This window comes from Aulonocara stuartgranti (assembly GCF_965226115.1).
Source record: "Aulonocara stuartgranti genome assembly, chromosome: 3".
NCBI lineage: Eukaryota > Metazoa > Chordata > Actinopteri > Cichliformes > Cichlidae > Aulonocara > Aulonocara stuartgranti.
The window spans coordinates 8,340,940-8,347,793 of record NC_138941.1 but is presented as its reverse complement, the minus strand read 5'-3'; the positions used below and the strand labels follow the sequence as shown (position 1 = coordinate 8,347,793).

The 6,854-nt window shown below is 40.6% G+C and overlaps 1 long non-coding RNA gene across 1 annotated transcript; it reads left to right on the top strand.

Annotated features, from left to right (window-relative positions):
* Positions 1-3,661: 3,661 nt before the first annotated feature.
* On the top strand, positions 3,662-5,857 carry LOC309702538. The gene is made up of 2 exons (XR_014275603.1): positions 3,662-4,496; positions 4,822-5,857. It is a non-coding gene; the product is annotated as an uncharacterized lncRNA (long non-coding RNA).
* The last annotated feature ends 997 nt before the right edge of the window (positions 5,858-6,854 follow it).

Below are 6,854 nucleotides of genomic sequence, written 5' to 3'. Positions count from 1 at the left end.
AGAAGGTGACAGACAGAGCAGGACCATATGACCAAAGATATTTATCACCATATACATTTGAACATTTGCCATAACGATGTAGCTGACGATAGAATTGACACCAGACAAAATACTTTACAGCTGCACAACTTTATTAAAAAGCCATCAATGTATTTTCACTGAAACAAGCAGCTGTTGTTTATGTGCATTAAAGTTATATAAAAATGTAACAGTGCAAATGCAAATTCCTCGCTGACAGTTTAACCAAAAGGCGTTTCCAGTGGAAACTGGCCGACACATCCTGAGCATAACCATGTATAATATCCACTAAACTTCAGAAGAGGTTATACAGTCGTGGCCAAAAGGTTTGAGAATTGCATAAATATTGGAACCTGGAGAAGTTGCTGCTTAAGTTTTTATAATAGCATTTTGCCTGCACTCCAGAATGTTATGAGGAGTGATCAGATGAACTGCATCGTCCTTCTTTGCCATGAAAACGAACTTAATCCCCAAAAAGCCTTACCACTGCATTTCATTGCTGTCATCAAAGGACCTGCTGAGACCATTTCAGTGATCGTCTTCTTAACTCAGGTGAGAATGTTGGCGAGCACGAGGCTGGAGATCATCATGGCTGTGTCCCGATTCAGGTTCTGCAGCTTTAAAGTCCTCAAGGGCCGCGTACTCAAAGACCGCTAAGGCCGAAGTGCGAGGCTCGTAGGCTCGTGAAATGGGACGTCTAGCCTCCGTCGCGCTGCCCAGGTTGCCTAGCAACCATGATACTCACCAGCTGGAAATGTTTCATACAGCTTTGTTTGAACAGCAACTAAGGAGAACATATTTAGTTCATTTGTTTCTACATGAGCTCTGTGTGATTTGATGAGTATCTGAGGCTGAGACCACAGGACTGTGAAACATGATTGTTGGGCTTCATTTCTGTGCTGAACAGTCGTTTAAGATTAGCTGTAAATAACAATTAGCTGATGTTGTTCATGAGACTAAAGTCACCTCACTGTGGTAATGTAAATATAATATGGCCAATATTATAGTTATTATATTAATCACTTCACTCACAGACAAGTATCTGTGACAGTGTGTATACAGATGTATCATATATAAGAGACAAATATTGTTCATTTAATATGTTGGTACTAAATGTGGCTCAATGCTTACATATATGTGTAAAAAGCAAATGTAGGAGCTGTGATAACTGTGTCTGATAGAATGAAGAGTAGACTGATATATGAAATATTCCTTTATTGGGTGAGAAAATCAGACCATGTCATAACTGCTGTAAGTCACACAGAATAGATATCAGAGCCTTAAACAGGCTGACTTCTGCTAAATGGGTCAAACTGGGCAGAAAGTCTACAAACACATAACATCCTTATAGAATATGATGTAACACTATAGATCAACTTAGCTCAGAATATATAAAGCATATAAACAGTTACAGCAATATGATGCAACAAACACAGCAGCTACTGATCCAAAATACTCAAAGCTTCATAGAACTGAAACCAACATTTATTTTTAGCTCCATTCTGCTGCTGATACAGACTTTAGGTTTCTGAACATTAAACTTGTTGCTGCCTTTCATAGTGTGTAACTTGAAGGCCCTGAGTACTTTCTCCCACACTGGAAACACTGGGATGATCACATTATTTGAACATTACCTAATAAGACTGATTCAGCACAGACAGTTATGTTAAACTTTCCTAGCAGTCCTTCACAAACAGGGAACAGTCTGTCTATTCTCTCCATCTGTCAGCTGCTGCTGGCTCTTCCTCCTCCTCTTCCTCACACACTGCTGAGTTTGTCCTGGTGGATCATCAGGGCTGCAAAGCCTCACAGATGATGTGCAGCAGTGGCTCCCTCAGTCTGTCCTCACTCTGGACACTTGCAGTCGTCACACATGGAAATCAAATGTGTGATAAGCTGCAGGATTCAAACACAAGTGTAACTTATAAACACATGTTCATACTTTTATTCCACAATCAGAGAGAAAGAAACAGAGAGAGAGTGCAGGACAGACAGACAGGTGACAGTCTCAGGTGTACACACTGCTACACAACAGCACCAGAGAAGCAGGATTTAGTGTTTGTGTTATTACGAGTGTAAACAAGAAGAGTTCCAGATGGTGCAGTGGACACATGTGTGACTGCTGTGATTAAAGCATCTTTCTTTCAGCTTAACGAGTGAACCGTCAGCTCGTTTAAAACACACGTTAAAGTGCGTTTGGCTCGACACCACCGAACAGAGGCAGCAATATAACACAGCTAACATTAACAGTGCAGTGAATCCTGCTTGTGCCGTGATATTCAGGACTGCAAACCGAGCAGCATCACTGACTTTCAGCTTGTTGTGTTTGTGGATATATGACTGACTTTAATTATCCACAAAATCATCACATTCTCTGTCAGATTAAGGTCGACTATTGAACGGCGTATATTTTAAAGGCTTTAAAACCAAGTTAACGCTGAAAGTACAAACATCACTAATGTCACATAACTCTGCCGACAAGGCATAGCTATGGCTATGAAATGCTCTTTGTGTATCACTTCTTCATTATGAAAGATGTCATTAATGCACTTAGTAATGTCTCATCTGGAGTATTGTTCAATCATTTGGTCAGCAGCTAATAAGACAGATCTTAACAGACTTCAGTTAGTCCAGAATTAGGCGTCCAGATTAGTGTGAAGATGTTCATACTATACTAATATTGATAAAATGCATAATAACCTTTCTTGGCTTCCTGTACAGGCTAAAATATTCTATGGCTTACTTGTAGTTCTAAAGAAAGCAATTCTGTTAAACACACCACATTTATTCTGCTCAGCTGCAGTATCCAGATGAAATACATCATCATATTACACAGTTTTCAACAAGCTGCAATTTAGTAAATGCTCGAGTTAAAAGTAACGTTTGTAAAACTGTTACATTTAGAGCAACTTTTAAGTGGAATAAGTTGCCTTAAAAAATTAGAGATATTATTTAAAATGTTGAATTAGACTTCAAAGTCCATCATAAAACTTTTAGTTGTTAAATATGAAGATTGCTTTAATTGATGATGCTTATACCATTCAACAACCACCATCATTGTCATATTACAATTAGGCAACCACTTGGACTGAAGGATTATTCACCTCTACCTCATTGTAATATTATGTAGTATTTCAAACACCACACACACTGCTGCCAACACTGTTTACATACAATAACATAGCTATTTATCACCACACTCAGAACCCACAAATGCATATATATATATAAAATATACATATATATTATATATTAAATACAACGTGTGTGTGTGTGTGTGTGTGTGTGTGTGTGTGTGTGTGTGTGTGTGTGTGTGTGTGTGACTGAGGTTTGAAGAGTTAATGGATCATCTTTACAGCAGTTGCAATGAGAGTGTGTTAAGATTATCAGCAGGTGGGGGAAGAACCTTGGAAGGTGTTGGGGTGCCACGCTCACCCTTCCAAGTACTTAAAATGAGGTTGGAATGGAGTTTGAAGGCTCAGTTGTCTCCATCACTGGATTCCACTCACTGCCTCTGTTTGTATCTCTCTGTCACTGCACTTACCACATGGAGCCAGCAAGTCAGCCCCAGCAGGTCGAGCAAACCTCACAGAAGAAAGGGGAGAATAAAACACACACCTGTGAATGACGAGTGTGGGAAGGGTTTTACTGTGAGGGCTAAACTAAAACAGCATCAGGTCATCCACACTGGAGAGAGACCGTTCAGCTGTGACTTGTGTGGAAAGTCTTTTTCCTTGAAGGGTCACCTAAAAACACACCAACTCATCCACAGTGGAGTTAAAGCGTACAGCTGTGATCAGTGTGGCAGAGCTTTTACTCAAAGTAGCAACTTACAGAGGCATCTAGTTACCCACTCTGGAATTAAGCCATACAGCTGTGACGAGTGTGGGAAGGGTTTTACTGTGAGGGATAAACTAAAACAGCATCAGGTCATCCACACTGGAGAGAGACCGTTCAGCTGTGACTTGTGTGGAAAGTCTTTTTCCAGGAAGGGTTACCTAAAAAAACACCAACTCATCCACAGTGGAGTTAAAGCGTACAGCTGTGATCAGTGTGGCAGAGCTTTTACTCACAGTAGCCACTTACAGAGTCATCTAGTTACCCACTCTGGAATTAAGGCGTACAGCTGTGATCAGTGTGGCAGAGCTTTTACTCACAGTAGCAGCTTACAGAGGCATCTAGTTACCCACTCTGGAATTAAGGCATACAGCTGTGACATCTGTGGAAAAACTTTCAGCCAGAGAGAGAGCCGAAATACACACCTACGCATTCACACCAGACATGATGTGTACTGCTGTGAACAGTGTGGCAAAGAGTTTATAAGTCACACAGACTTACAACGACACATGTTTACCCACACTGAGGAGAGACCTTATCAATGTGACCTGTGTGAGAAGACTTTTAAATCTCCACGTCACCTGAGACGACACCAACAGATCCACACCAGAAAGAGACTCTACAAGTGCAGCTACTGTGAGGTATGTATTTATATTGTTATCTTGTCATTTTAGCCTGACTGTTTGGAACAACTCTGCTCATTAAACTGTGTTAGCATGTTAGCAATTCTACTGCATGGAAAAGCAGCTCTGAGTGATTATTCAGATTTTCCTTTCAGTTATGATTTTAGTATTACTGTAGTATTATGGTGGTAGTATTGTAGTTATTGCAGCCCAGTAAACTGAGTGTGTTAACTGAAACAGTCAAATGTAGTTGGACGTCTGCAGAGATGCTCTTTATTTCAGGCGACGTTCAGGATACAAATGTTGAAGGACTGACTTACACTGTCTTTGTGTCTTTGTTTAGAAGCAGAGCGACACAGATGGATCCAGTTCTCAACCCTGTCATCACTGTGGTGGTGGGAAAGACTTTCATTGTGACCTCTGTGGAAAAACTTTCAGTTGGCAAGCTGCCCTTAAAACACATCAACGTAGACACACTGGAGACAAACTGAAATACTGCAAAGAATGTGGGAGAAGCTTCACCACACCAAGTGAGTTAAAACAACATGAACTGATTCACAGTGGGGTTAAAAAGCACCTCTGTGATCAGTGTGGGTCATCCTTCACCACTGCAAGGGACCTTAAATCACACAAACGAGTCCACACAGGAGAGAAACCACACAAGTGCAGACACTGTGAGAGAAGCTTCTCGCATTCAGGTCATCGTAACAGTCATGAACGAACACACATAGAAGGAAACTACAGCTGTGACCAGTGTGACAAGAGCTTCAGGAATCTCAGTTCATACTCTGCACACAAACGATCCCACGTTACTAATAAACTGTTTCACTGTTACCAATGTGCCCAAACATTCACCTCATTGTCTGCTCTGTGCAAACATCAGCGCGATCACTCAGGGCTGAAATCACTCCCATCACTGGATCACAGTGAATCTGAAGACACAGAAAGATCCTCTGGTTTCTGTGTCAGACTCAAAAAGCTTGAGATCAGGCTCCACAGAGTTCAGATAGAATCATTTAAACTTGTGTTGAACTGAACTGGTTGCTGGGCTGAACTTCTACATAATACAGATCTACATGGGATCTTCTTTTCTGTTTTTTACTGAGTCAGTTTTGTCCTTTTTTCTCTGTCCTGGTTTTGCTCGTCTGTAAATGATTGAAACTCAGTCAAATAGTTCATTGTTCTCCAGCAAAACGTTTTGGAAACTCATGTTTAACCTTTAAAACTCTGACATGTTTTAGCACACAAGGCTTCATCGGGGAGTTCACTCATGATTGGACCATGAGAACAAAGGTTTTTAGTTCTTTCAAAGAGAGTCTGTTGTGATGTTTGATGTTTCTGTTTTTTCTACATAAAGGAATAAACTATTTTTCTTGCTTCATGTAGTGTGGAAGTTTTTAATGTTTCTTCATCTGTGATGTTCTTGAATGTGTTCACGTGAAGATGATATAAATAAACTCTTGTCAGAGATTTACAGTTATCAAACAGGTGAATAAACAACACTGAGACACTTGGAGACGGTTAACGTGCTGCACGGGTGAGGGCTCAGAGAGGACTCACACCGAGCTGCAGTAGTCGTTTATTATTTATAGCAGGGTGAAACAAGCATAGCAGTTTCCTCTAATTTTGCATATATGTGTGTGTGTGTGTCTAAGTTCGTATAAATGTCATAGGGTGAACTTCCTCTTTCTATAAAACAGAGCGAGTAGTACATTTTGTTCTTTTCCTATTAAGAGTAAAATATGAACATATACTTTAATGCAACATAAAACTCATAAAAGCGTTTCTTCTTTAACATCCCCTCCTGATGTTAATATTTTTCACTTAATCATACTTTATTATCAGCCAACAATCACTTGCTTATAACATTTTCAATTGTAGCATCATTCAGTATGTGTGTGTGTGTTTCTATACTAAATCTTCTTCATCCGATTCATCTTCTAGTGGCAGTCCAACATAGGTAATTACTGTGGCCTGTACCATTTTGTCAATCATGGATCTTATGCATGGTAGGATACATGTAGAAAACAAGCACAATAATAGAAGCAGAACTCCTATCAGTACGAGTCCTTTTATCACGAGGGTCTTCCAGCTGCCACTCAGCAGCCAGGTCAGCCAGTCCTCATTGTTCGTGACATAGTCTTGTTGCTGCGCATTACTCAGTTGTCGCAACTTGTCTAGGGCGGTGGTCATGGTCAAGGAGTGCACGTTGTCCGGGATATAGGTGCAACAAGTGGTGTTGAATAAGACACAGAGGCCCCCTCTCTCAGCGAGAATCATGTCCAGGGCGACCCTGTGTTGCATGACCACTATTCTGATCGCGTCGATTTCCTCATTCTGAGCCTTATTTATCTTTGTTGAGCTGTTCAGGAAAAG